Source organism: Dermochelys coriacea, chromosome 5, assembly GCF_009764565.3.
Source record: "Dermochelys coriacea isolate rDerCor1 chromosome 5, rDerCor1.pri.v4, whole genome shotgun sequence".
Classification (NCBI taxonomy): domain Eukaryota; kingdom Metazoa; phylum Chordata; order Testudines; family Dermochelyidae; genus Dermochelys; species Dermochelys coriacea.
Genome location: NC_050072.1, coordinates 112,799,359 through 112,826,918, shown reverse-complemented (window position 1 = coordinate 112,826,918; position 27,560 = coordinate 112,799,359). Strand labels below are relative to the sequence as shown.

Below are 27,560 nucleotides of genomic sequence, written 5' to 3'. Positions count from 1 at the left end.
CTTCATGGAAGGCATGCTTAACTGCCCTGAAATACTGGCCTGTTCTCAAAACTCTTAGGACTTCCTTCGCTACTGTCTACTTTTAGACCACTCATTCCTCAGCAAAATTATTGCAAAGGACTCGGAGTGAAGCAACTCCAACAATACATGACCTTCAGTTATGTCTTAGTCTCCTCAAATCTGACTTCAAGCCTGGGTATGACACAGAAACAGCACATAAACTGATGGACAAACCTCCTCATAGCACTGAAGAGTTGTGAAACATTGTGCTGATATTACTTATTTGCCTTTGCCACTGGTGATCACAAAGTGCAGCTGACCCACCTCCATGACCAAGCAAAAGATGACAAAATTGCATTAAAGTGACTACGCTCATTTCTTTCCAAGAGTTCCTATGATAGATCTTTGTAGGATAGGAGTCTATAACCGGATAGGTAAGGCCCAACAATGCTCGTCACCACTCTTATTAAACATCAGCGTACAACCAGATAAAGGATATAATGAAGTGACATGGAGCAAAGTGCCACCAATACACAAACAACTCTCATCTCTGTGTATCCTAGTCATCCACTATAGCTAGGGGTCTCCCCGCTGTCTCAGTGCACTCAGGAAACTTCAAGGTGAACTTTTGTCCCTCTCCCTATGGAGGTCTTGATAAGAAGTATACAAAGAGGCTGCAGTAAGGGTATAATGTAGTAGTCTGTGCCCTGAGGGGGATGATCTGTGACAGGTGAAGAGAGAGAGAAGATAGCGCACCAGTGACAGGAGTCTTGTACTGAAACTGATCGGCTGTAGCAAAGTAATTTTTACCATGGCTATGCAAAAGGGAAATAAATGTTTTATTGCTTCCACAGTAGTGCCTGCAAATTCTCAATCAGTGTATTGGTTCAGAGTGGTGGGCACATGATGTTTCATTTGACTTTTAATCAGCTGGCTGATGCATTGTGAGGAAATTTCAATTTACCGATCGATCAATTTGGATTCAGAGCAGACTGTTTGTAGCAGGTACGTCAATATCTGGAGGAGTCGTATGTTAAGTCTTCCCTGCTTGACGTTTGGGGGGGGAGACATTCTGGATGTGTTGAGAACTTTGTGCCACACCTCATGCTTTGGATCCTTGCCCTCCTTGGTGAAGCCTGTGGGAAAGTAGCAAGCCCTTTGTTGGGGGAGCCTGTCTTCACTTCCTTTAGAAGAGGGCAAGGTGCCAATTGCTTTAAAGGAAGCATGGTTTTGACCTCTGCTCAAAAAGTGATCCCTTGATGATAACGGTTTATTTAATTTCTGACCAGCATCTAATTAGCTCTCTTTGTTAAGAATACGGAAAAGGTAATGGTGAGACAACTCTTGTAGTATTAAAATGTCTCCAATCTCCTTCATCCTTATCACTTGGGTTCCAACCAGCAGATAGCACAAAGACTACACTTGTAGCACTGGCTGATCTTCTCTTGGCAATGGGTAAAGATCAGTAATCTCCATCCTCATATGATTAGATCCATCAGCTGCCTCTGATGCTGTGAATCATAAGGTGTGCTTGACTCACCTTTGATACTTGGTGGGCATGGACAGAGATGCCCTCAGGGTGCGTACATGCCTATTTCATGGGAAGAACCCAAGGGTTGGATTTAGGCAATTCCTCTTTGTTCCTAGAGGTCCTGTATTCACCCCCTCTATGTAATATATAAATATGAGGCCACTCAGGCTGATGTATGTACACTTTGCTGATGAGAGCCAGCTTAGCACAGCACTGAGTATTTTCGAGTCTCTCATTGACTGGGCCAGATAGGGAATGGATGAGAATAAGTTGGCTGAGTTTCAATCCAGATAACACTGATGTCATGATGGTGTGTTGAGGTGGAAAAAAACAGGAGGATTTAGCTGAGATTATACTAGTCCCCTCCAACTCACCCATTAGTTCACCCATAATTTGTGACCAAAGTTTGCAACTTGGGGGTCTAGCTAGATTTCCAGGTGCTACTGATGATAAAATTGCAGCATCAATCAAGACTGTTTTTTGTTGTTGTTTAACATCAGCAGCCCAGCACGTTATAACCGTGTCTCTCAAGGTACCAATATTGCTACTGAGATCCATTCCTTTGTCACCTCCAGGGTAGGCTCCTGCAATGCACTGTCTCGGAATAGAACCTACCATCCATTCGGAAGTTGAAAAGGGTTAAGAATACAGTGGACCACTTGCTAAATACTCTTTCAGGAGCAGGTGGTGCCAGTATTTCACAAATTCTGGTGTTGGCTTTTTTTAAAAAACATATAAATTCTTAATTAGCCTGGTACCTGCTGAACTTAGAAACTCTCTTCTCCCAGGCCTTACTAATGTTACTTCTGGGCTGTGGTGGCTATGTGTAGGTGCATACAAGATGTGCTGCATTGGGGATGACCCAGGGTTCACTAAAGTTAAAAGCATGAACTGCTACAGCCTGAGCTAAAGAGCCAGGTTCTGTATCTTAGCCCTGGTCTACATTACGGGGTTAGGTCAAATTTAGCCATATTAGGTCGATTTTAAAATGAATGTGTCTACACAACCAACCCCGTTCTGTTGACCTAAAGGGCTCTTAAATTCGACTTCTGTACTCATCCCTGGCGTGGGGAGTAGCACTAAAGTCCACCTTGCTGGGTCGAATTTGGGGTAGTACAGATGCAATTCGATGGCATTGGCCTCCAGGAGCTATCCCAGAGTGATCCAATGTGACCGCTCTGGACAGCACTTTGAACTCCAATGCACTAGCCAGGTACACAGAAAAAGCCCCGGGAAATTTTGAATTTCATTTCCTGTTTGGTCAGCATGGCGAGCTCAGCAGCACAGGTGACCATGCAGTCCCCGCAGAATCGCAAATGAACTCCAGCATGGACCAAAAGGGAGACACCGGATCTGATTGTTGTATGGGGAGAAGAATCTGTGCAGGCCGAACTTTGATCAAAAAGAAGAAATGCTAATACATATGCCAAAAAATCACACAGGGCATGGAGGAGAGAGGCTACAACAGGGACACACAGCAGTGCCACGTGAAAGTTGAGGAGGTCAGGCAAGCCTACCAAAAGACAAAGGAGGCAAACGGTCATTCCAGGTCAGAGCCCCATACATGCTGCTTCTATGATCAGCTACATGGCATTGTAGAGGGGGACCCTACCACTACCCCACCACTGTCTGTGGACACCTGCAAGGGAGGAGTCTCACGCAACAGGGAGGAGGATTTTGTGGATGAGGAAGAGGAGGAGAAGAAGGAGAATGCGCAGCAGGCAAGCGGTGAATCCATTCTTCCTGGCAGCCAGGACCTTTTCATCGCCCTGGAGCCAATACACTCCCAGGGTGGGATCCCCGACCCTGAAGCTGGAGAAGGCAGCTCTGGTGAGTGCACATTTGTAACTACAGTACAGGGTTTAAAAGCAATAGTGTTTAATGTTTGATCTGCCCTGAAGAATTGCATTCGCAGCCAGTACAGCTACTGGAAAAGTCTGTTAACGTGTCTGGGGATGGAGCGGGAATCCTCCAGGGACACTCCATGAAGCTCTCCTGGAGGTACTCAAAGTCCTTGCAGAAGGTTTCTCGGGAGGGCTGCATTATTTCGTCCTCCACGGTAGGATACTTTACGACGCCAGTAGCAAGTAGTCTGGAATCACTGCAGCACAAATCATGGCAACAAATGGTCCTGGGTTTTGGTCTCATTCAAGCAACATTCAGTTTTTATCTTTCTGTGTTAGCCTTGGGAGAGTGATATCATTCATGGTCACCTGGTTGAGATAGGGGAATTTTTGTAAGGGAATAGTAAAAGGACCGCGTTCATGCTGGGTTATTTGAGCTTGGCTAAAAGGGATCATCCCAGAGAATAGCCATGTGGCAGTGGGAGGGGTGAAGGGATCATCCCAGAGAATAGCCATGAGGTGGGGTAGGGGGAGGGGTGTGCTGCACATCCACCCAAAAACCGCAGCCCCTCCTTTTAAATGTGAAACCCAATCGGCATTGCTTGCTATGGGAAAGGATGGCGCTGCAGTTTGAAACCATTCCCACATGTTATGAAGGCATAAGAAGCCAACCCCGCATACCAAAAGGCTTACTATAGCTGCCTGGAAACCAAATTCTGTTGACTAGCCGTGGGTGATGTATCGCCATACTGGCAGGCGCTCAATATAAAAGGCAAAATGCGACCTTGTACCTAAAAGCACTGTGCTGTATGCTGTAAATTGCTTGATTCACTGTGAAAGAGTCTCCCTTTTGTTCTCAGAAATGTATCATCTTAAATTTTACTCTCCCTTTTTATCTCTCCCCAGGTGCAAATGTTTCTATGCTCCCCTATCATCTCCATCCCTAAGGTTATTGCAGATTAGAAGGCAAAAAACCAAACAAACCGCACTCGTGATGACATGCTTTCCGAGCTCATGCAGTCCTCCCGCACTGATAGGGCACAGCTTAATGCATGGAGGCATTCAGTGGCAGAGGCCAGGAAAGAATTAAGTGAGCGCGAAGAGCGGAGGCAGGACGCGATGCTGAGGCTAATGGGGGAGCAAACGGACATGATGAAGCATCTGTTGGACCTGCAGGAAAGCCAACAAGAGCACAGACCTCCACTGCATCCATTGTATAACCGCCTGCTGTCCTCTCAAAGTTCCAAATCCTTCTCATCCAGACACCCAAGAATGCGGAGGGGCGGGTCCAGGCACCCAGCCACTCCACTCCAGAGGATGGCCCAAGCAACAAAAGGCTGTCATTCAAATAGTATCGATTTGCAATGTGGCTACAATAAGTAATATGGCCTTGTCCTGCCCTCCTCCCGCACCCCACCCCACCTGGGCTACCTTGTCAGTTATATCACTTTTTTAATTAATAAAGAAAGAATGCATGGTTTCAAAACAATAGTTACTCTATTTCCTTTGCCAGCTGTGATCGAAGGGGGGAGGATGGTTGGCTTACAGAGAATTAAAATCAACAAAGGGGGCAGGTTTGCAGCAAGGAGAAACACACACAACTGTCACACCGTAGCCTGGCCAGTCATGAAACTGGTTTTCAAAGCCTCTCTGATGCGCAGTGCGCCTAGCTGTGCTCTTCTAATCGCCCTGATGTCTGGCTGCTCAAAATCGGCCACCAAGCAATTTGCCTCAACCTCCCAACCCGCCATAAATGTCTCCCCCTTACTCTCACAGATGTTATGGAGCACACAGCAAGCAGCAATAATAATGGGAATGTTGGTTGTATTGAGGTCTAACTTAGTCAGCAAACAGTGCCAGCGAGCTTTTAAATGCCAAAAGACACATTGTACCACCATTCTGCACTTGCTCAGCCTATAGTTGATCTGTTACTTACTACTGTCCAGACTGCCTGTGTACAGTTTCATGAGCCATGGGAGCAAGGGGTAGGCTGGGTCCCCAAGGATAACTACTGGCATTTCAACATCCCCAATGGTAATTTTCTGGTCTGGGAAGTAAGTCCCTTCTTGCAACTGCTCGAACAGCCTGGAGTTCCTACAGATGCGAGCGTCATGCACCTTTCCCGGACATCCAACATTGATGTCGGTGAAACATCCGTTGTGATCCACCAGTGCTTGCAGCACCATTGAGAAGTATCCCTTGAGGTTTATGTACTGGTTGGCAAGCTGGTCCTGTGCCAAGATAGGAATGCGAGTTCCGTCTATCGCCCCACCACAGTTAGGGAACCCCATTGCAGCAAAGCCATTCAGTATGGCCTGCCCATTTCCCAGAGTCACTGCCCTTGTTAGCAAAACGTCAGTGATTGCGTTGGCTCCTTGGATCACAGCAGCCCTCACAGTAGACTTGCCCACTCCAAATTGATTCCCGACTGACCAGTAGCAGTCAGGTGTTGCAATCTTCCACAGGGCTATCGTCACTCGCTTCTCAACTGTCAGGGAAGCTCTCATCTTGCTATTCCTGTGCTTCAGGGTGGGGGAAAGCAACACACAAAGTTCAAGGCAAGTGGCCTTATGCATGCAAAAGTTTCGCAGCCACTGTGAATCATCCCATACCTGCAACACTATGCAGTCCCACCAGTCTGTGCTTGTTTGCCGGGCCCCAAATCAGCGTTCCACTGTACCAACCAGCCCCACTGCCACCATGGTGTCCCAACTGCCACAGCCCGTGCTTTCAGGAACATATGTCCATGTCCTCATCACTATCGTCCTCATGCTGCTGCCTCTTAGCCCGGTTCTGCACGTACTCCAGGATAATGTGCAAGGTGTTTACAATGCTCACAACAGCAGTGGTTAGTTGAGCGGGCTCCATGCTTGCCATGGTGTGGCATCTGCATGGGTAACCCAGGAAAAAGGCGCAAAATGATTGTCTGCCATTGCTTTCACAGAGGGAGGGAGGGGCAACTGATGACAGTACCCCAAACCACCCTCATCAATGTTTTTGCCCCATCAGGCATTGGAAGCTTAACCCAAAATTCCAATGGGCAGCAGAGACTGCGGGAACTGTGGGATAGCTACCCACAGTACTCTGTAAGTCGATGCTAACCACCATATTAGGGACACACTCCATCGATTTAATGCACTTAGTGGGGACATACACAATTGACTGTATAACACTGATTTCTGAAAATCGACGTCTATAAAATGACCTAATTTCGTAGTGTAGACATACCCTAAAGACTGAGAGAGACCCATATCCTCTGCAGATCTGGTACTGAGGGGCACTGTAACACACACTCACCAGCAGGTTACATGCCTTTTTTTTTTTTTTTTAATCAGAAGAAGTATGCCCCGAGTATCTGAGGAGCACACCAGTTAGAATCCTGGATGTCCGACTTATGTGACAGCCTCCAGAGCTAAAATGGTGAGCTGCTACAGCCTGATCTAAAAGCCAGAGTCTAGCTGAGACCTGCTGTAGACAAACATCCTCTGTGGATCAGGCACAGAGGGCAATACATCACAAACAAAGACCAGTGGGTCACATGTATGTGCAGCAGCAGTATTTTTAATTTATGGCAGGGTTCCTAGAGCTTGGCATGGGTGCTTTACGTTTAAATCAAACTTAATAAATAAAAACAAATCCACAGCAAATGACAGTTCTCAGAAGATATTAAATTTGCTTTCGAGAAGAGTTTGCATGCTGAAGAAGTGCAGCTAAATGTACTCTTCTGATCCCTTGTCTGGCCCAACTTGAGCTGTGATGTTTCCCCACTCGCTTTGAAACTGAAGCGTCTTGGGATTGATGCTGCTACTGCTTTAGAAAACAGCGTTTGACATACATTTGATTTAAATTCTGAAGCCAAGTTTAAGTGTGGCTCCACAAACTGAAGAGGGGGAAAAAAAGTATTAAAACACTATTTTCTTCATCCCTGAGACGCATCATTTTCAAAGCTAATGGGCAAAAACTACAGTGCAAGTTGGGCCAGGCCAAGGATCAAAGAAGCAACATTACTAACTTTCAAAGTACAAGCACTTCTCAAAATACACTTAAATCAACAACAAACCGACCTACACAAAATGAGGAGTTCGTTTTATACATTGTTGCATTTGGCTCTGAATAGAAAACAAAACAAAAAACAATCAAATCAAAACTTAACTGAATAAAAAAGGGATTGTTTTTAGTACACAAGCAATATCCCGAAGGATTCAGAATCTCTCATTTTAAACCCTGTTGTAAATACCACAAAATGGTGGGGTGGGTGAAAATGTCTACGACAGCTGCTGTGAAAGATGGAGTAAGACGTGAGTTCAGAACAAAGTTGTAAGCTGTTGCCACCAGAAATTGGGTACTAGAAAAGCCCCAAGAATCAAGAATTAGTGAGATTCAATACAGGTGACCACACTACTACTTTTTAACATAACATACAACACATGGGGGGCAAGCACCTCGCTCCCCCCCACTCCAGACCCTTTACACCAGATAAAAGAAGCATAAAGGGGCTTGTGACGGGGCAGAGTGGCCACGCACTGGTATCGCAGGGGTTAACCCTTCCTGCCTGGCAGAGGAAGTCCTGCCCTGGAAGCCCTGCTGGGCATGCTCCAACTGGGGAATAAGTATAAAAGCCTGCAAAGGTGCTCAGTCTGGGCTGGCCACCGGAGGAGGAGGCGGCGCACCGCCTGCTCTGGAGGAGGGACAGCCAAGCCGGGATGCACCCGATGCCCAAGACGGAGGTTTCGGCCATAGGGGATGGACCAGAGGAGCTCCCCCTGCGCCCAGGAGTGGAGAAGGCGACATTGAGGATAGGAAGTGACCCAGGGGCATCTTAGAGACAGGCAGCATCAAAGCTGCACTGACGCTCGGCGTGTTGCGGGCGGATCCCCGCCAAGCTGAGCGCGAGGGGAAACCCCGCCAATAGGAGAGCCCTGGGTCAGGACCCGGTGGAGCGGGTGGGCCCAGGTCCCCAATCCCCCCCCACAACTGGGATACAATCCCCCGCTTGCGAGGGGGATTGTATGGACTCTGGCTGCGAGGCCGCACTGCCACAACGTGGGGAGCGATTTATGTGGACCCAGTCATCGGGCCACACCGTCTGATACTCGGAGCGACAGATGGACTCAAGCTGGTAGGTCCCGCTACTCCAACTAAGGGGTGAGCACAGGGAGACCGGCCGTTGGGCTACATTGGAACCCCCTTACAGGACGGGTGTGAGAAGGTAGGATTGGCGAGACCCCAACACCCAATCCACCCCTGCCACAAAGGGGCGGTGTGGTGCCAGACCTGTTACAACTGGTGGAGAATGCCGGCAGCGATCAGGGCCTGACGCAAGGCAGCAGCTACAAACACAGTTGCTCCAACAACTAGCAGCCCAGCAGCAACTGCAGGTGGCACGGCAGCAGGAGCAACAGCAGCAGCTGATTAGGGAGCTGACCATCCAACAAGCCAGCCAGGAGCGATTATTCCAACAGATGACCATGCTGCTAGGACACGCACCAAGTCCTTCCTCTGGCATGGCCGGGGGCGGGGCCGGGGAGGGCCTCAGAGGGCTACTGTGTGCTTGACCAATATGGAGCCCGGGGATGACCACGAGGGCTTTCTTGTGATGTTCGAGTGGGTTGCCAACACTGTCCAGTGGCCCCACACACATTGGGACACTATACTTGCCCCCTACCTGATGGGCCCCATGCAGGCCACTTATCGTAACCTCGACCCGCAGGAGGCGCTGGACTATTCCAAGGTCAAGGCAGCCATCTTAGACCAAATTGGCATCTGTCCTGAGAACTACCGCCAACGACTCCACCGAGAACGATATGAACCGGGGCTAGACCACGAGTTGTGGTCCAATGAATCCGTGACCTCTGCTGGAGGTGGTTTGAGCCATAACATCGGCAAGTCTTCAGGTTGCCGAGACAGTGGATCTGGAGCAGTTCCTGCAGACCCTCTCTACCGGGGTGAAGGAGTGGGTGCAGCGGCACCACCCAAAGACCCTCGCGGAGGCAACCTTGCTAATGGAGGATTACTTGGCCGGAGGGAGAGCAGAAGGCCAGCTCGAAAAGAGGGATCTCAGGTGACCGGAACCCAGCCCCAGGAAGAGAGGCCCACAGGGCGGAGGGGGGAGCCCCCGTTCATATGCCCAACCTTAAGGGACCCCATCGACCCGTGCTGCGGAGCCAGGATGACTCACCGAGAAGACAGAATTTGTCCCAGGACACCCCACCTGGAGAGGGAAAATGGGAGCAGTGTTATGAGTGCAGACAGACAGGGCATTTCCGGAGGGAATGCCCGTACACGGACTGTAATTATGGACAGGTTTGGGCCGACAGCCAATGGGCCCGGAGATGGGAACCGGGTAACATCATCATACTAGTGAGTGAATGGGACTCCGACTATGGCCTTGGCAGATTCTGGATGTCGCCAGTCAGTCATCCGGGCAGGGCTGGTAGAAACCTTTGGCCCCGCAGGGACCCCCATATGCCTGCAGTGTATCCATGGGGATGTGAAGCCTTACCCTACTGTCTGGGTGCAGTTCGAGACGGCGCAACAGAAAGGGTGGTGCCTGGTTGGGGCCAAAGCTAGCTTACCCTGTGATTCTGGGCCGCGACTGGCCGGGCTTTGCTGAACTCCTGAAAGAATGGGGTAACCGACCAGCACAGTCAAAGGGGGGGCGGGCCAAAAGGCCGGGGTTACTAGGCCAAGCCACACCAGATGCCCTCTGGAGGGGCCCTCAGAGAATCCTGGGCTAGACGAAGGAGGCCGGGCTCGGCTGAGAACCAGGTGAGGGAGAGCCAGGGATGGTTGGATATTGATGCTGATTTCTTAGAAGCACAAAGGGGAGACATCACCTTCAGCCAGGCCTGGGAGCAAGCAACAGGTGCCCCAGGCAAGGAAGACCCACCCAGATGCCGCCAGCAAGGCCCCCCGCTTTGAGATCCATAACGACCTACTCTATCGGGTGGTCCAGGAACCCCAGACGAAGGAAGAACTCGCCAATTGTTGGTCCCGAGGCAGTTCCGGCGGAACTTGCTCCACTTAGCTCACTCCGTACCTTGGGCCGGACATCTGGGGAGGGAGAAAACGCTCCAAAGGGTGGCCCAGAGGTTCTTCTGGCCGGGCATCCATCAGGAAGTGCGGGAGTACTGCGCCTCTTGTCCCGAGTGCCAGAAGACCAGCCCGAAGGGTGTACTAAAAGCCCCCCTTGTGCCCCTGCCAGTGATGGGAACACCTTTCGAGCGGATTGGTTTGGACTTGGTGGGACCCTTGGAAAAGAGCAGCTCAGGCCACAAGTACATCCTGGTCGTGGTTGACTATGCAACCAAGTACCCAGAGGCGGTACCATTACAGTCCACCACAGCCCCGATCATCGCCAACGAGCTCCTACAGATCTTCGCTCGGATCAGCCTGACGCAAGAGATACTGACAGACCAAGGGACTAATGTGACCTCTAGATTGATGACGGAATTATGCTGTCTGCTGAATATCCATGCACTGAAGACCTCCGTCTACCACCCTCAGATGGATGGGTTGGCAGAGAGATTTAATGGCACTCTGAAAGCCATGCTGAGAAAGTTTGTGGACGACGATCCCCGGCACTGGGATAAGCTACTCCCAGAGCTCCTCTTTGCCGTGAGAGGGGTACCATAGGCATCCACAGGTTTCTCTCCTTTCCAACTCCTCTACGGGAGAAGACACGTGAAATTCTAGATCTCCTGATTGAAACATGGGTAGAGCAGGAGACTCAGGTCAGAGGATCCGTTCAATATATCCTCCAAATACGGGAATGGCTACACACGTTGGGAACCTTAGCACGAGAGAACCTGGTGAAAGCCCAACGTAGCCAGGAGGCTCATTATAATAAAGGAGCCAAGATGAGAAGTTTTGAGCCAGAGGACCACGTCCTCTTGTAGCTGCCTTCCTGGGAATCCAAGCTGTTGGCAAAGTGGCAAGGCCCCTTCGAGGTGACCCGATGAATAGGGCCCGTCGACTATGAAGTTCGGCTGTCGGGACGAAGGAGGGATACACAGGTCTACCATGTGAACCTCCTCAAGGCCTGGAGAGACCGTGAAGGCCTGATTATTGCCCCGTACCCACCAGAACCCGAATTGGGACCATTGGCCGGGGAACCGGTGGAACCAGGGGTGGCAGCCACAGGCCCAGAACTTGACCCAGTACAGCAGGAGCAGGTACGACAGTTGGTAGCAGCCTTCCCCGCAGTCCTGTTAACCCAGCCAGGAAAGACCAGGTTGACCAGCCACCATATCGCCACCATTCCCAGCCACAAAGTGAGGGAGAGTCACCGCTCCCTCCCCAAGAAGATGTGGGAGACCGTGAAGAAAGAGCTGGAGATGATGTTGGCCCTAGGAGTTGTCAAAGAGTCAAGAAGCGAATGGCAGAGCCCAATAGTGCTAGTCCCCAAGCCGGGTCAGTCAGGTTCTGCATTGACTTTCGTAAGGTGAACGTGATCTCCCGTTTTGATGCCTATCTTATGCCAAGAGTGGACGAGCTGCTGAAACGATTGGGTAAGGCAGAATTCATCTCCACCCTAGACCTGATGAAGGCATACTGGCAGATGCCGCTGATACCCACCTCCACAGAAAAGACAGCTTTTCCCACACCATTCGGCCTCTTCCAATTCACAATGATGCCTTCTGGGTTACATGGGCTGTGGCCACCTTCCAGCGGCTCATGAATCAAGTGCTGAGCCCACACAGTTGGTACGCTGCAGCATATATTGATGACATCATCATTTACAGTTCCAGCTGGGAGGAACATCTCCAACACCTCGCAGACGTGTTGCGTGCCTTGGGCAAGGTGGGTCTCACTGCAAACCGGGCCAAATGCCACCTGGGTCAACGAGAAGTGACCTACCTAGGATATATAGTGGGCCAGGGGAGACTTCGCCCTTTGGTAGACAAGGTGGAGGCCTTGAAAAGCTACCCCACGCCCACAACAAAAAAACAAGTTCGGCAGTTTGTACCCAACTTTGCCACATTCGCAGCCCCCCTCACAGACCTGATGAGGAGCTCCCAGCCGAAGAAGGTCCAGTGGTCGAAAGCCTGCGAGGAGGCTTTTGATGCCCTATGCGAACGGTTGATCCAGGAGCCTATACTGAGACAGCCCGACTTCTCAAAGCCCTTTGTTCTTCAGACCAATGCCTCCGAGGTAGGGCTGGGAGCCGTGCTGTCCCAGGAAGTGCGGGGAGAGGAGCATTCCATCTTGTATCTAAGCCGTTAGCTGTTTCCCCAAGAAACCCGGTATTCCACCATAGAGCGGGAGGCCCTGGCGGTCAAATGGGCAGTTGAGGCACTGAGATACTACCTGTAAGGGAACACCTTCTCCTTGGTGACAGATCACGCACCCCTTAGATGGATTAACAGCATGAAGGAAGCGAATACGCGGATCATGCAGTGGTATCTGTCTCTCCAACTCTATTCCTTCCACGTATCACACAGGCCGGGGAAGGCTCATGGGAATGCGGATTTCTTTTCCCGTGTCAGGGAAGGGGAGGGGGAAGAAAAGTCCCAGGAACCGCCAGCCCTAGCCATGGTCTTGGGGGGGGGGGGGAAGAGAATGTGTGACGGGACACAGAGGCCCTGCACTGATATCGCGAGGGTTAACCCTTCCTGTCTGGCAGAGGAAGCCCCACCCTGGAAGCCCTACTGGGCATGCTCCAACTGGGGAATAAGTATAAAAGCCTTCAAGGTGTTCAGTCTGGGCTGAGCACTGGAGGAGAAGGAGGTGCACTGCCTGCTCTGGAGGAGGGACAGCCAAGCTGGGACGCACCCGGACAGCCAAGCTGGGACGCACCCGACACCCAAGAGGTTTCAGCCGTAGGGAATGGACTGGAGGACCCCACCGCCCCCAGGCATGGAGAAGGTGACATTGAGGGTAGGAAGTGACCCAGGGGCATCTTAGAGACAGGCAGTGTCAAAGCTGCACTGACGCTCAGCATGTTGCGGGCAGATCCCCACTGAGCTGAGCACAAGGGGAAACCCTGCCAATAGGAGAGCCCTGGGTTGGGACCTGGTGGAGAGGGCGGGACTGGGTCCCCCTACCCTACCCTTCCCCCCCACTACTGGCATACACTCCCCCGCTTGCGAGGGGGGAGTGTATGGACTCCGGCCACTAGGCCGCACTACCCCGCTTGTGAAGGGGATTGTGTGGACTCTGGCCGCCAGGCCACACTGACACAACCTGGGGAGAGATTTATGTGGACCCGGTCATCGGGCCACACCTCCCGATACTTGGGGCGACACATGGACTCAAGCCGGTAGGTCCCACTACTCCGACTAAGGGGCGAGCACAGGGAGACTGGCCGTTGGGCTATGCTGGAACGCCCTTACAGGACAGGCATGGGAACGTAGGCGTAGCGAGGCCCTGACACCCCATCCACCCCTGCCACAAAGGGGCGCTGCGGTGCCGGACCCATCACAGGGCTCTAAATACCTCCACTGAGAGACAGCTGGAGACAGCAGTAAGGTTGCCTTCCAAAGCCTTGTGAAAGGAGTGTTCCATGATACGCGGGGGGGTGGGGGGTGGGCAGGGTGAGGTTGGGACTGCAGGTCTGTGGCTTAAAGCCACCTTAATCTTCCCTTGTCCTGGGCTGTGAATTCTGTACTGCAGGAGATAATCTAATCCCTCTGTTTAGATGGTAACATCAATCTCTTATCTATGTGGACGGTCATGGTTGCATATAGAATCATAGGACTGGAAGGGACCTCAAGAGGTCATCTATTCCACTCCCCAGCACTCATGGCAGGACTAAGTATTATCTACATCATCCCTGACAGGTATTTGTCTAATCTGCTCTTAAAAGTCTCCACTGATGTAGATTCCACAACATCCCTGGGCAATTTATTCCAGTGCTTAACTACCATGACAGTTAGGAAGTTCATCCTAATGTCCAAACCACCTTGTTGCAGTTTAAGACCACTGCTTCTTGTCCTGTCCTGAGAGATTAAGGAGAACAATTTTTCTCCTGCCTCCTCCTCTAACAACCTTTTACGTACTTGAAAACTGTTATGTCTCCTCTTAGTCTTCTCTCTTCCAGACTAAACAAAGCCAATTTTTTCAATCTTCCCTCATAGGTCATGTTTTCTAGACCTTTAATCACTTTTATTGCTTCTTCTATGGACTTTCTCCAATTTGTCCACCTCTTTCCTGAAATATGGTGCCCCAAACTGGACACAATACTCCAGCTGAGAGACAATCAGCACAGAATAGAGCAGAAGAATTACTTCTCGTGTCTTGCTACAACACTGCTGCTAATGCAGCCCAGAATTATGTTTGCTTTTTTTGCAGCAGTTTGTATGTGTGCAATTGATTGTTCCTTCCTAAATGGAGTACTTTGCATTTGTCCTTATATGGATTAACTGGTATCAAGATTACACTGGAGAGCTGACTATGTGGTTATGTATCCTTTCTGGGTGTTGTGGGGCCTACCCACACAACAGTTCCCACATTTCTCTATTATTAATTATGAAGTACCATACGCATGACCTATACATATAAATACAAGACAACATTCACACAGGGGTGAAGGAAGCTTCCTAAAAGTCGGGCGGGAGGGCCACTGGTGCCCAAACAGTGGTTCTGCTCCCCGGGCTGCCCCTTCTCCCTGAGGCCCCGCCCTCATGCCACCCCTTCCCTCACGAAGCCCCGTTTGCTCCTCTCCACCCCTTCTCCCCCTCACTCAACCTTACAGCTGGTAAAAAGTGATGGGACCATGGTCCGCTGCCACCTCCTGTTCCAGCGCTCCTGCGTTCGCATCCCAAAAGCAAGGGCCTGAATTCTCACTCCCTTGAATAGGCTTTTTTCATCTGAATAGTCTCAGTGGCTAGTGAAGGACTGGATTATGGTTTGCAGGATCTCACCTTAAGTTGAGGTATTCTTTCAAAAGGGACAGCAACTACCCCTAGGGGTACTTTGAGCCATTTGAAATGAAGTTTGAAGGTCACTGCCCCAATGAAATCACTAAAATCCAAGATTATATCACAAAAGATAAGTGGAGGTATGGTGGATACTTCAAGTCTGATGGTGAAAAAAAGAGAGAGAATGAATGAAGAGGAGAAATTAGACAGCATCCTTCCTACTAAGGCCTGGTCTACACTATAGGGTTAGGTCGAATTTAGCTGCATTAGGTTGATTTAAAAATGACTGCGTCCACACAACCAACCCCATTCCGTCGACCTAAAGGGTTCTTAAAATCGACTTCTGTACTCCTCCCCCCCCCGACGAGGGGAGTAGCGCTAAAATCGACCTTGTTGGGTCGAATTTGGGGTAGTGCTGATGAAAATCGACGGTATTGGCCTCCAGGAGCTATACCAGAGTGCTCCATTGTGACTGCTCTGGACAGCACTTTGAACTCTGATGCACTAGCCAGGTACACAGGAAAAGCCCTGGCAACTTTTGAATTTCATTTTCTGTTTGGTCAGCGTGGCGAACTCAGCAGCATAGGTGACCATGCAGTCCCCCCAGAATCGGAGAGTGTAGAATGTTTCTACGCTCCCCCTATCATCTCCATCCCTGAGGTTATCGCAGATTAGAAGGCGAAAAAAACACGCACTCGCGATGACATGTTTTCCAAGCTCATGCAGTCCTCCCGCACTGATAGGGCACAGCTTAATGATGGAAGCATTCAGTGGCAGAGGCCAGGAAATCATAGAATCATAGAATCATAGAATATCAGGGTTGGAAGGGACCCCAGAAGGTCATCTAGTCCAACCCCCTGCTCAAAGCAGGACCAAGTCCCAGTTAAATCATCCCAGCTAGGGCTTTGTCAAGCCTGACCTTAAAAACCTCTAAGGAAGGAGATTCTACCACCTCCCTAGGTAACGCATTCCAGTGTTTCACCACCCTCTTAGTGAAAAAGTTTTTCCTAATATCCAATCTAAACCTCCCCCATTGCAACTTGAGACCATTACTCCTCGTTCTGTCATCTGCTACCATTGAGAACAGTCTAGAGCCATCCTCTTTGAAACCCCCTTTCAGGTAGTTGAAAGCAGCTATCAAATCCCCCCTCATTCTTCTCTTCTGCAGACTAAACAATCCCAGCTCCCTCAGCCTCTCCTCATAAGTCATGTGCTCTAGACCCCTAATCATTTTCGTTGCCCTTCGTTGTACTCTTTCCAATTTATCCACATCCTTCCTGTAGTGTGGGGCCCAAAACTGGACACAGTACTCCAGATGAGGCCTCACCAGTGTCGAATAGAGGGGAACGATCACGTCCCTCGATCTGCTCGCTATGCCCCTACTTATACATCCCAAAATGCCATTGGCCTTCTTGGCAACAAGGGCACACTGCTGACTCATATCCAGCTTCTCGTCCACTGTCACCCCTAGGTCCTTTTCCGCAGAACTGCTGCCGAGCCATTCGGTCCCTAGTCTGTAGCGGTGCATTGGATTCTTCCATCCTAAGTGCAGGACCCTGCACTTATCCTTATTGAACCTCATTAGATTTCTTTTGGCCCAATCTTCCAATTTGTCTAGGTCCTTCTGTATCCTATCCCTCCCCTCCAGCGTATCTACCACTCCACCCAGTTTAGTATCATCCGCAAATTTGCTGAGAGTGCAATCCACACCATCCTCCAGATCATTTATGAAGATATTGAACAAACGGGCCCCAGGACCGACCCCTGGGGCACTCCACTTGACACCGGCTGCCAACTAGACATGGAGCCATTGATCACTACCCGTTGAGCCCGACAATCTAGCCAGCTTTCTACCCACCTTATAGTGCATTCATCCAGCCCATACTTCCTTAACTTGCTGACAAGAATGCTGTGGGAGACCGTGTCAAAAGCTTTGCTAAAGTCAAGAAACAATACATCCACTGCTTTCCCTTCATCCACAGAACCAGTAATCTCATCATAAAAGGCGATTAGATTAGTCAGGCATGACCTTCCCTTGGTGAATCCATGCTGACTGTTCCTGATCACTTTCCTCTCCTCTAAGTGCTTCAGGATTGATTCTTTGAGGACCTGCTCCATGATTTTTCCAGGGACTGAGGTGAGGCTGACTGGCCTGTAGTTCCCAGGATCCTCCTTCTTCCCTTTTTTAAAGATGGGCACTACATTAGCCTTTTTCCAGTCATCCGGGACTTCCCCCGTTCGCCACGAGTTTTCAAAGATAATGGCCAAGGGCTCTGCAATCACAGCCGCCAATTCCTTCAGCACTCTCGGATGCAATTCGTCCGGCCCCATGGACTTGTGCACGTCCAGCTTTTCTAAATAGTCCCTAACCACCTCTATCTCTACAGAGGGCTGGCCATCTCTTCCCCATTTTGTGTTGCCCAGCACAGCAGTCTGGGAGCTGACCTTGTTAGTGAAAACAGAGGCAAAAAAAGCATTGAGTACATTAGCTTTTTCCACATCCTCTGTCACTAGCTTGCCTCCCTCATTCAGTAAGGGGCCCACACTTTCCTTGGCTTTCTTCTTGTTGCCAACATACCTGAAGAAACCCTTCTTGTTACTCTTGACATCTCTTGCTAGCTGCAGCTCCAGGTGCGATTTGGCCCTCCTGATATCTTTCCTACATGCCCGAGCAATATTTTTATACTCTTCCCTGGTCATATGTCCAAGCTTCCACTTCTTGTAAGCTTCTTTTTTATGTTTAAGATCCGCTAGGATTTCACCATTAAGCCAAGCTGGTCGCCTGCCATATTTACTATTCTTTCGACTCATCGGGATGGTTTGTCCCTGTAACCTCAACAGGGATTCCTTGAAATACAGCCAGCTCTCCTGGACTCCCTTCCCTTTCATGTTAGTCCCCCAGGGGATCCTGGCCATCTGTTCCCTGAGGGAGTCAAAGTCTGCTTTCCTGAAGACTAAATAATTAAGTGAGTGCAAAGAGTGGAGGCAGGACGCAATGCTGAGGCTAATGGGGGAGCAAACTGACGACGAAGCATCTGTTGGAGCTGCAGAAAAGCCAACAAGAGCACAGATCTCCGCTGCATCCATTGTATAACCGCCTACCCTCCTCACCATGTTCCATAGCCTCCTCATCCAGATGCCCAAGAACGCTGAGGGGAGGCTCTTGGGCACTCCACTCCAGAGGATGGCCCAAGCAACAGAAAGCTGTCAAACAGTTTTGATTTGCAGTGTGGCTACAATAAGTAATATGGCCTTGTCCTTCCCTCCTCCTCCACCCCACCCAGGGCTACCTTGTCCATTATCTCATTTTAAAAAAATTAAGAAAAAACGCATGATTTCAAACAATTGTTACTTTATTTCAAAGGGCGGAGGGTGGTTGGCTTACAGGGAATTAAAATCATCAAAGGGGGCGGGTTTGCAGCAAGGAGAAAAAACACACAACTGTCACACCGAAGCCTGGACAATCATGAAACTGATTTTCAAAGCCTCTCTGATGTGTAGCGCTTCTTGCTGTGCTCTTCTAATCACTCTGATATCTGACTGCTCAAAATCAGACGCCAGACAATTTGCCTCAACCTCCCACTCCACCATAAACGTTTCCCCCTTACTCTCACAGATATTATGGAGCACACAGCAAGCAGCAATAACAATGGGAATGTTGGTTGCGCTGAGGTCTGATCTAGTTAGTGATTTCATTTAAACGTCCAAAGGCACATTCTACCATCATTCTGCACTTGTTCAGCCTATAGTTGAACTGCTCCTTACTATTGTCCAGGCTTCATGAGCCATGGGAGCAAGGGGTAGGCTGGGGTAGGTGCAACTGCGTAGTGCTGCTGGCTGGGAGAGCAGCCTGAGGCAGAAACCTCCAGCTCCCATGATATTCCAGGCAGGACTGATTCTCCATGAGGCAAAACTTAAAGAAGAGAATGACCTGGAGTCTCTGGCTCCCATTTGGTGCTCTAAGAGGAGAATAGCCATGTCTGTCCAGGAACCCTTAATCTACCTCACAGAGGTCTGCCAGGAGCACCCAGGCAACATACCACAGCTATCAGTCCTACTGCACCATCCGCTATGAAGACAAGGAGCTGGTGCTGTGTAGCTATGCAGTACTGCATCTGCCAGCAGCACCCAGGAGACGTACAGTGACAATGAGTTGAGCGGGCTCCATTCTTGCCATGGTCGGCACCAAAATGATTGTCTGCCATTGCTTTCACGGAGGGAGGAAGAGAGCGGAGCCTGATGACATGTACCCAAAACCATCCGTGACAATTTTTTGCCCCATCAGGCATTGGGAGTTTAACGCAGAATTCCAATGGGCAGCGGAGACTGCAGGAACTGTGGGATAGCTACCCACAGTGCATCACTCTAAGTCTATGCCACTCATGGTAGTGAGGACGCACTCTGCCGACTTAATGTGCTTAGTGTGGACATACACAATTGACTGCATAAAATTGGTTTCTAAAAATCGACTTCTATATAATCGACCTAATTTTGTAGTGTAGACATACCCTAAGAGAGATTAGGAAGTGTTTTTAAATAGGACTCTAGCATGCTGCAATTCTATCAGAAATAGACAAACCCTGAAGTTGTAAAAATTGCTTTACAAGACTCCAAACTACCATCAATCAGGCCAATCATTTGCTCACACGTGTCTCCTTGATAATCCTCTCTCTGAATTTAGGGTTACACTCCCTCTCCTTGGCTTTCTCAAATGTGAAGTCGGGGTACTTCAGTTCATTACATCCCCATCTCTTAGAGTCTCTCTAGCTGTGAAAAGCTTTTTATGTCTGCCAGCTCAGGTTTCCTGCTCGTACGTAATCTCTCAACTCATCTATATTTTAGTGTTCTTCTCATATTTAAATAAAGATATTCCATCTCATTACAAGCTACATTCCTCAGCGATGTTAACAGAAGCCCCATCTGGCAGACCCTCCCTGTGAGGCTGAGCATTGCTTTTGCAAGGTTACATTGTTTTCCCTCCTAAGTGATATAATTTAAAGGACAGTGTATTTTTAATCAAGTTCAATTGTTGAGTGTAGAATTGCAAGTGCCTTCTCTGGATCTAATAAAGCAAGTTTAAGCTTCATATTAAGAGAAGGCAGAGAATTGACTGAAGGGGCAGGTTCAAAGCTTTTGCCTGAGAGGGTAAGACATATATTGTTTCATCTTTCTGCCTTACATCACCTTTTGTTATTAATCATTTCTTCTATACTTTGAAATAAAGCCAAAACAGCACCTAGAAAATAAGAGATCATCCTTTGCAATAGTCTTGAGCATTAGTTATATGGAGAAAAATGAAAGAGGTTCAGTATGTTTGCTATGCCCAATATTGCCAAGTCATCCAGATTGGGACATCCAGTTTTTCTTCCCCATGAGGCATGTGGAAGATGCACATTCCAACTAAAGGGTTCAATTTTTTAAGTGTAAACAACTGGTCAGATCAAGTGCCTTGGAATATTTAATAGCCAAGATCTTGGCTAACATAATTCCAGGGGTCAGAAGGGGTGTCATGTGTTCTTCTCTATGGCTAATATACAGAGGAAACAGAGTCTGCATCAGCCAAAATGGTGGCACGCAAAGTAGCTATGTATATGAGAGCAAGTCACCCCCCTCCGTTCCTTGTGCAGGGGCCAACTATACTACTGCTGAGAAGTGGTGCCGTTGCTCCATGGTAATGACATTGCAGAAACTAGCCTCCCCCAAGGGGAGCACTCACTGTTCAGAGGGTGGCACAGCTACCACTGCAGTGTGTGCTCACCGGAGCTCCAGGAGGGGTACTGGTTGAGTTGCTTTTTTCCCTCCGCCCTTTCCATGTCTTTGCTTCTCACTCTTTTCCCCTGGAGTAAGTCTCTTTTTAACCACAGGCAGTTAGTGGTCGGCATATGAGAGGTATACCCAGTATTCTTTTATCCTGTCCGAAATATGGACACTCACATTATCCAGATAATTGTTGAAATCTTTTGTGAATCCGATTCCTTGACTGCAATGATATCTTAGCACAGCAAGTCCCACAGCTAGTTACACTTTGAATAAAACAGTACTTGTTTCCTATTATCAGTTTTAAATGCGTTGTTTCAGTTTCTTTGCATGTCTAACTTGTACTATGAGAAAAAGTAAATGAGAGCACCTAATTTATTTTCTCTATACCAGTCATTCTACGTCCATCTTTCATATTTCCTTTTCGTCTCCTTTCAGACTAAACACTCTGAATTGCTTCTTCCATGCCTCTAATCATTGTCATGATGTGCTGCTGGCGCCCTTCTACTTCTGTAGCACTTACCTATTCCTTCCAGGCCTCCAAACGCTAAGGGGGCAAGAAGTTAAAAACACCAAGTACTTAAGTAGATCTAACATTCACCACAGCAGAGTGCATTGGCACTCAAACGCAAAAGCCAGCCAAATGCACCATGTTTAGGTCATTTGAGCTACATTACAAGAAAAACAAAACAAGTTACACAAGCATACAGTAACAAAAAAATTATTCTATTCTGCCCAGGGAAGCACAACAAAAACTGCTAAGATCACTTTGCGACATGGGAATTCCTGCTTTTTTTTTTATGTTCATGCTTTATCTATCAGCATGCCACTATAATGTGCATTTCTTTAAACAACAGGCAAAAATGTTATGCTGCAAGATAGAGAGAGTTGCAGGGGTTCTGACAATCTTATTTCGTTTGGTATTTCAGCAAGAGCTGTTCAGATAACCTGCTGCAGTAAAGAACTCCCCAGTGAGCCTACATAAGCATGCCACCCTCCACACTACCAGTGCATGTGATGATAGATCTGGGTTTGTAAAGTATTTAACAACAACATGCACAGGATATGAATTTAGTGATTTTTTTTCAATAAAAAGAATCTTTACCTAAAACATCACAACAAAAGGAAAGGTTGAAGAATGAGGCGGCTCCTCCCTACAAATATGCAGAACCGTTGAAGAGGAATATAAATTAGTAACATATTTCAAAAGATCTTTCTTTCATACACATGCACTATCATAATATAGTTTCCAAAGAAGCTATTTACAACATCGATGTTCCTGCATATCTCCAGCAGGATCTGCTTGCAGTTCTCACCACCACCTTTCCTTTTAATTTTGTGGATATCACTGTAAATGTACAAATAGTCTTTGGTATTCCAAGATTCCTAGATCTAATTCTGGAGTCAAGGTGTTAAGGGCTGCTCCACTAATGCAAAGAAAAAATAGGCTTAACTGGACAAAGCGAAAGAAACCTCTTTAACTGTTGTAATCCAGTTCAAAAGGTTTAAAAACCAGTCTCAGCAAGGACAAAGAGAGAGAAGCTACAAATGGCTGGTTCTATTCTTCCCTAGAGTAACACTGGTGAAATTAGCAGAGTTACTCCACGGATTAACTTGACCCATTGTCTGATCCTTTAAAGTGCTTTACATTTATATAGCACTAAAGGATTTACAGTCTATTGAAATAATGATTTCCCAAACAAAACTTCATTTTAGAGGTTGAAAGTGTATTTCAGTGGAGTCCACATAATTTCTTTCCTTTTGCAAAGAATACATGAAGTCTCAGTTCTGTTCCAATGTGGAACAGGAAGTGTTTTGAAATCTTGTAAAGTTTTATGGGAAAACTATGTCCTACCCAGCTCTAGTTGGGATTTTCATTTTCTTAACCACACTTGGACAATACTGAATCAGGGCTGGTGACATCTGAATGAGAGCTAATAAAACTGCCATGTAGAGGTGAATCCAGAGCTAATTTAATATTAAATAGTGAAGAGCCTAGTAAACCTGACTTGAACAGGAAAGAGAAAGGCCTGCTGTGAGCACCCTCCCGTGATTCCTAGATTCCAGCAGAGACTTCACATTTGTCCATTGTTTGGATACAGCACAACAGTTGCTAAATCAACAAGTGCTTGACAATACTGCTCTGTGTCCATAATATACCCTTGACCCAGGAACGCTGCTCCCTTTAGGTATGGGAAGTAATTCTGTCTTCTGTAGCTCAGTCCAGAGGGCCTCTTCTAAACAGGGGCTGGCAATTGTACCAAATTGCACATAATTGCATGTGATGAATTTGTAATGCAGGCTAAAGCTTGCTAGCAACTTAGCTGAGACCACCACACTCGTTTAGCTTGGTTTGAGGCCAATCCTTTATTCACTAAGCTTCAACGTCTCTGAAGATATTTTCTGTGCTCACAAAAGTATCTGGATCCCAAACCAGAGCCTTCCACTCCATGAAAACAAAATCAGTTTGTAATGTGCTCTGAAACCACTTCATCAATTGACTATCTATAACAGAATGCTATATGATTAAAAAAAAAGACAGCACACTAATGAATTTCATAGCAACCAAGAAACCTGATTTTTTTTCTCCACCTTGGCACAACACAGTGGCATCTATGGAGCAACTAAGCAACGTTTCCTTGAAAAAAATTCAGGATCTTTTTGTTTTTAATCACATGCTTTGGTTTTGCAGTTGTTCATACTGAAAAGTGCAGTACAGAAAATAAAACTGCTAGGTTTTGAACTAGGGATGAGTGAATGACTACAGAAAACTAAGCAACAGCCTGAACGCTGAACTGAACTTTCTTGACGGCTTGGACAAAAGTAAGACACCCCTTTCACCTGGAACTAAGATCTACTCTGCATCCTAAATTGCCTTTGGTGTTATTCTGCCACATATTTTGCAAGGTCTTAGCAGGTCTAGCAGATTTCGATAAGACAGATGATGTCTTTGAATCTCTTTAGTTTTACAGGCACAAAATGCATTTGGCGGCACCACTGGCCTTGAGAATCCCAAGAACACTGCAAGATTTGGAGGCATCAGAGTGTGCTAGACAAGTCAAGATCCTACAGTTGATGTGGTTGAGTATCAGCAAAGGAAGAGAGTCTGCTCAAGGTGATGAGAAGTATTAGTGTTATGTAGGGATAAGAAGGGGACACAGTCTACGCTAGTTGGGATTGACCTCCACTATTCTTAAGTACTATCTGAGTGGTATTTTGGGAAGGATCAGGCAGAGGGAGGGATACCAGTGTTGAGCACCATATACATTCCTGGATCGACTCATACATCCATAGATGGGAAGACGACGTCAGTGGGCATCCAATCTTGTGAAGCAACCCCATAACATTTAGAGGTTTGCCTGTTATTTAAAACACTAATTGTTTTGACACAAAATCCAAGGTTAGCTCACACTTACCAAACTATTCTTCTAAACCAGGATCAGGTCTTGGAATGTACAGAACTTTCAGTGGCAGCCTTCAGCGGATCAACCAAGACCTGATCAAAAATTAGCCAAGATTTGATTAAAGAAAAAAACACTAGTACAACAATCAGCAAGGGTTTTGCCTTACAGACGATTATAACCAGAAATCTCTTACTGGTTCTCCCAATGACCTGTTGTGTGAACCTGAACAACTGCTCTATGCCCTGGTTTCCCTGTTTATCAAATGGGGTAATGATACTTACTCTCCTCCGCATAGTGCTTTGAGACCAATAGATTAAAAACACTGGATAGAGTTAAGCATTAATGTACACACTGTCCTGGCTTAATGGTGGTGTTATGGTAGTAATTAGCTTACTTAGGCAAAGCTGCAGTTGCACGCAGCAGGTGTTTTACTGAGTGTAAGGTGACTGTTGCCCCCTTCCTAACATTCAGTGGGGATATTTTAGTTGCTAGCTCCCAGTACTAAAAGAGGGAAGGGTTGATGGGGAATCAGGACCCTGAGACTGCCACTCCCTAGGAGCAATGGGGAGAGGCCAATGCTCCAGGTCAGCCTGGTTAATCAGGGAGTCAGGAGGCCAGGGAGGTCCCCTCCTCCGTGTGAGCTGGAATTGCCTGGGGGCAGATAGAGTGGGACCGAGCTAAGGAGAAAGCAGGGGCCCAAGCTGAGCTGGGGAGCAGAGCTGTGCCAGATCCAGAGGGACCAGAAAAGCAGCCCAGAGAGCAGACTCTCCCTGGGAGGAGAGCTGCAGCAACCAGAGCCAGAGGGGCCAGAAAAGCAGCCCACGAAGCAGGCCAGTGGTGGGAGCAGAGTCACAGAAGTAGCCTGCAGAGCAGACCTGTCCTGGGAGCAGAGCTGTAGCAACCAGAGGCAGAGGGGCCAAAGAAGCAGCCCAGTGAGCTGGAGGCAGAGTAGCAGCAGCGCTGAGACAGAGCAGTGGAGCTGGGGCTGGAGCAGTCCAGAGCTGGGTACGGTGAGCAGCTGGGGAGAGTGAGGGGGACCCTGGGCAGCAGGCCCAGCACAGAGAGATGCCTCAGCCAAGAGGCTCTGCAGGTCAGGCTTGGATCGTAACCCCAACTGGGCAGGAGTGACATTGGGAAGAAGGGTCCTACCACTTAGAGCCTGAGAGCATGTAGCTACCACCAGAGCAAGTGTCCAACCCACAGCATCCCTGCAGCACAGCCAGGGCCTGAGAAGGCGGCCTGGGACTTACAAGGAACAGACTGTGAACTGCCCGGACACTCCAGAGAGACTGTTTGTGATGTTCCCTGCCACAGAGCGGGGTGATGTGTTTCCTTTAACCTTTCCCATTTTTCCTTATTCTTTCTAAAATTAATTGTTGATTAAATAACTTGCATTTGTTTTAACTTGTATGTAATGGTCAGTGGGTCAGAGAAGTGCCCAGTGCAGAGAGAGTACCCCAGAGTGGGGACACCCTAGCCCCTGTCCTAGGTGACCATAGCAGGGTTGGGGGTCAAGCCCCCGAGGAATCCTGGGCCCAGCCTCGTTGGGGTTATGAGGACTCTGCCAGACAGGAGAGTGGAAGGGGAGTCCTCAAGGGCAGGGAGACCACTGGGTAAAGGAAGTGGGAGCGAGGACTCAGATCCTTTCACTAGCCCACTTCACCGGGGTAGTGCAGAAGCCAGGAAAGTTCCCCATAATAGTGGGACTATTCCCCCGCTTACATGAGCATAGACTGCAGGAACAGCCCCAAAGGGTGAAATCCTGGCCCTACTGATGTCAAAGGGAGTTCACCCATGAACTTCAATAGGGCTAGGTTTTCACCGCAAGTGTTTAATGTCTGTAAGGAACACAGGTGGTGTACACCAAGTCCGTCATAACACAGTTCACTGATTTTACAGCAGTCTCACCATTTTGATGTCCCTAACACACACAGTCTCCTTATACAAGTAATCACCAAAGGTTTTATGTGAGAATGGTGGCTTCCTTAAGGAAAGATAAATGGTTCTTTTTTTCTGAACCAGTTCCTTTCTTTGTGCTTTTAGAAGTTATAGAGCAGAAGTGGGGAAAAGGAATAAGAAAAATAAGACACTGCTTTTACATTGCATTACATCTTTATGAAAATGACCAGAATGATTAGCTAAAAGAAAGCAATGGCTCCAGCTGACTAAATGTATCATGGGAAGTCTAGCTGCATTATAACAACCTGTTTTCCATTTAACAGCTATTTTGATACTACAGTAAAAACGTAGGTTACGCTTATTAAAGTATGCCAGGATATTATATGACAAAGGGCTGTACCTAGCAGCTACAATAATACGTTCTGCTTTCAGAGATTATCACCACTCTGTCTTTGAAGGCCTCCTGCCCAATTTATTATGAAATATAACAATTCTCTAGTGTCATACAAATGTAGGGGCAGGGGGGAGGGAAACTGCAGCTGATATGAGTAATTTGTCTGCTGAAAACAAATAAATCTTTATATTTATTCGACTCCCAGGGCTTATTAGGATGATGTACAGAATGTGTGCGTTTTTAAAAATAATTGAACTATGTAACACATAGTGAAGCAGATACTCAGCTGGTGTAAATCAGTGTAGTGTCATGGAGAGCAGTGCTATAGAGGTCCACGGAGGGGAGAATATCACTCGCACTAAATAAATTCAGGTTTGTAGGAAGGCTTTAGGTTATGTCTTCTTAAAAGTATGTCTGGATTTTTCAAAAATCAAGGGTGTTAACTGCCCAATACCCAATTCAATGGAGTGAAATTTGGACACCTTACTCCGATAGACCACTTTGAAAATCCCAGCTACACATTTTGAGATGTCTGAAGCCTTCCGTTGAGAGGTCAAAGAGTTATTTTCATACAAGGATGCATTTTAAATGTAATACTGGCTCTTTTTGAGCACTGGCAGTGGGGAGATCAACCTTTTGCAGTGCCCCTTTAGCGCAGAGAGCCACAGAGTAACCACCACCAACATATTACATTATCTGCAACAGTAACTCAGTGCAGAGATTATGTTCAGGATGGTGGCTTTTAGCTCTAAAGGTCATTGCATATAAATCTGCAACATATTTGGAATGTGATAACATTTGTGTGTCTTAACAGCTTAATTAATGGGCCCGAATGTTTTCTTTCCCAACCAGTTCAATTAGTGGCACATA

At 47.9% G+C, this 27,560-nt stretch overlaps 1 protein-coding gene across 3 annotated transcripts in view; it reads right to left on the bottom strand.

Annotated features, from left to right (window-relative positions):
• Positions 1–27,560, bottom strand: part of ADAMTSL1 (ADAMTS like 1) — a 683,211-nt gene that overhangs the window by 327,507 nt on the left and 328,144 nt on the right. The window lies entirely within an intron of this gene.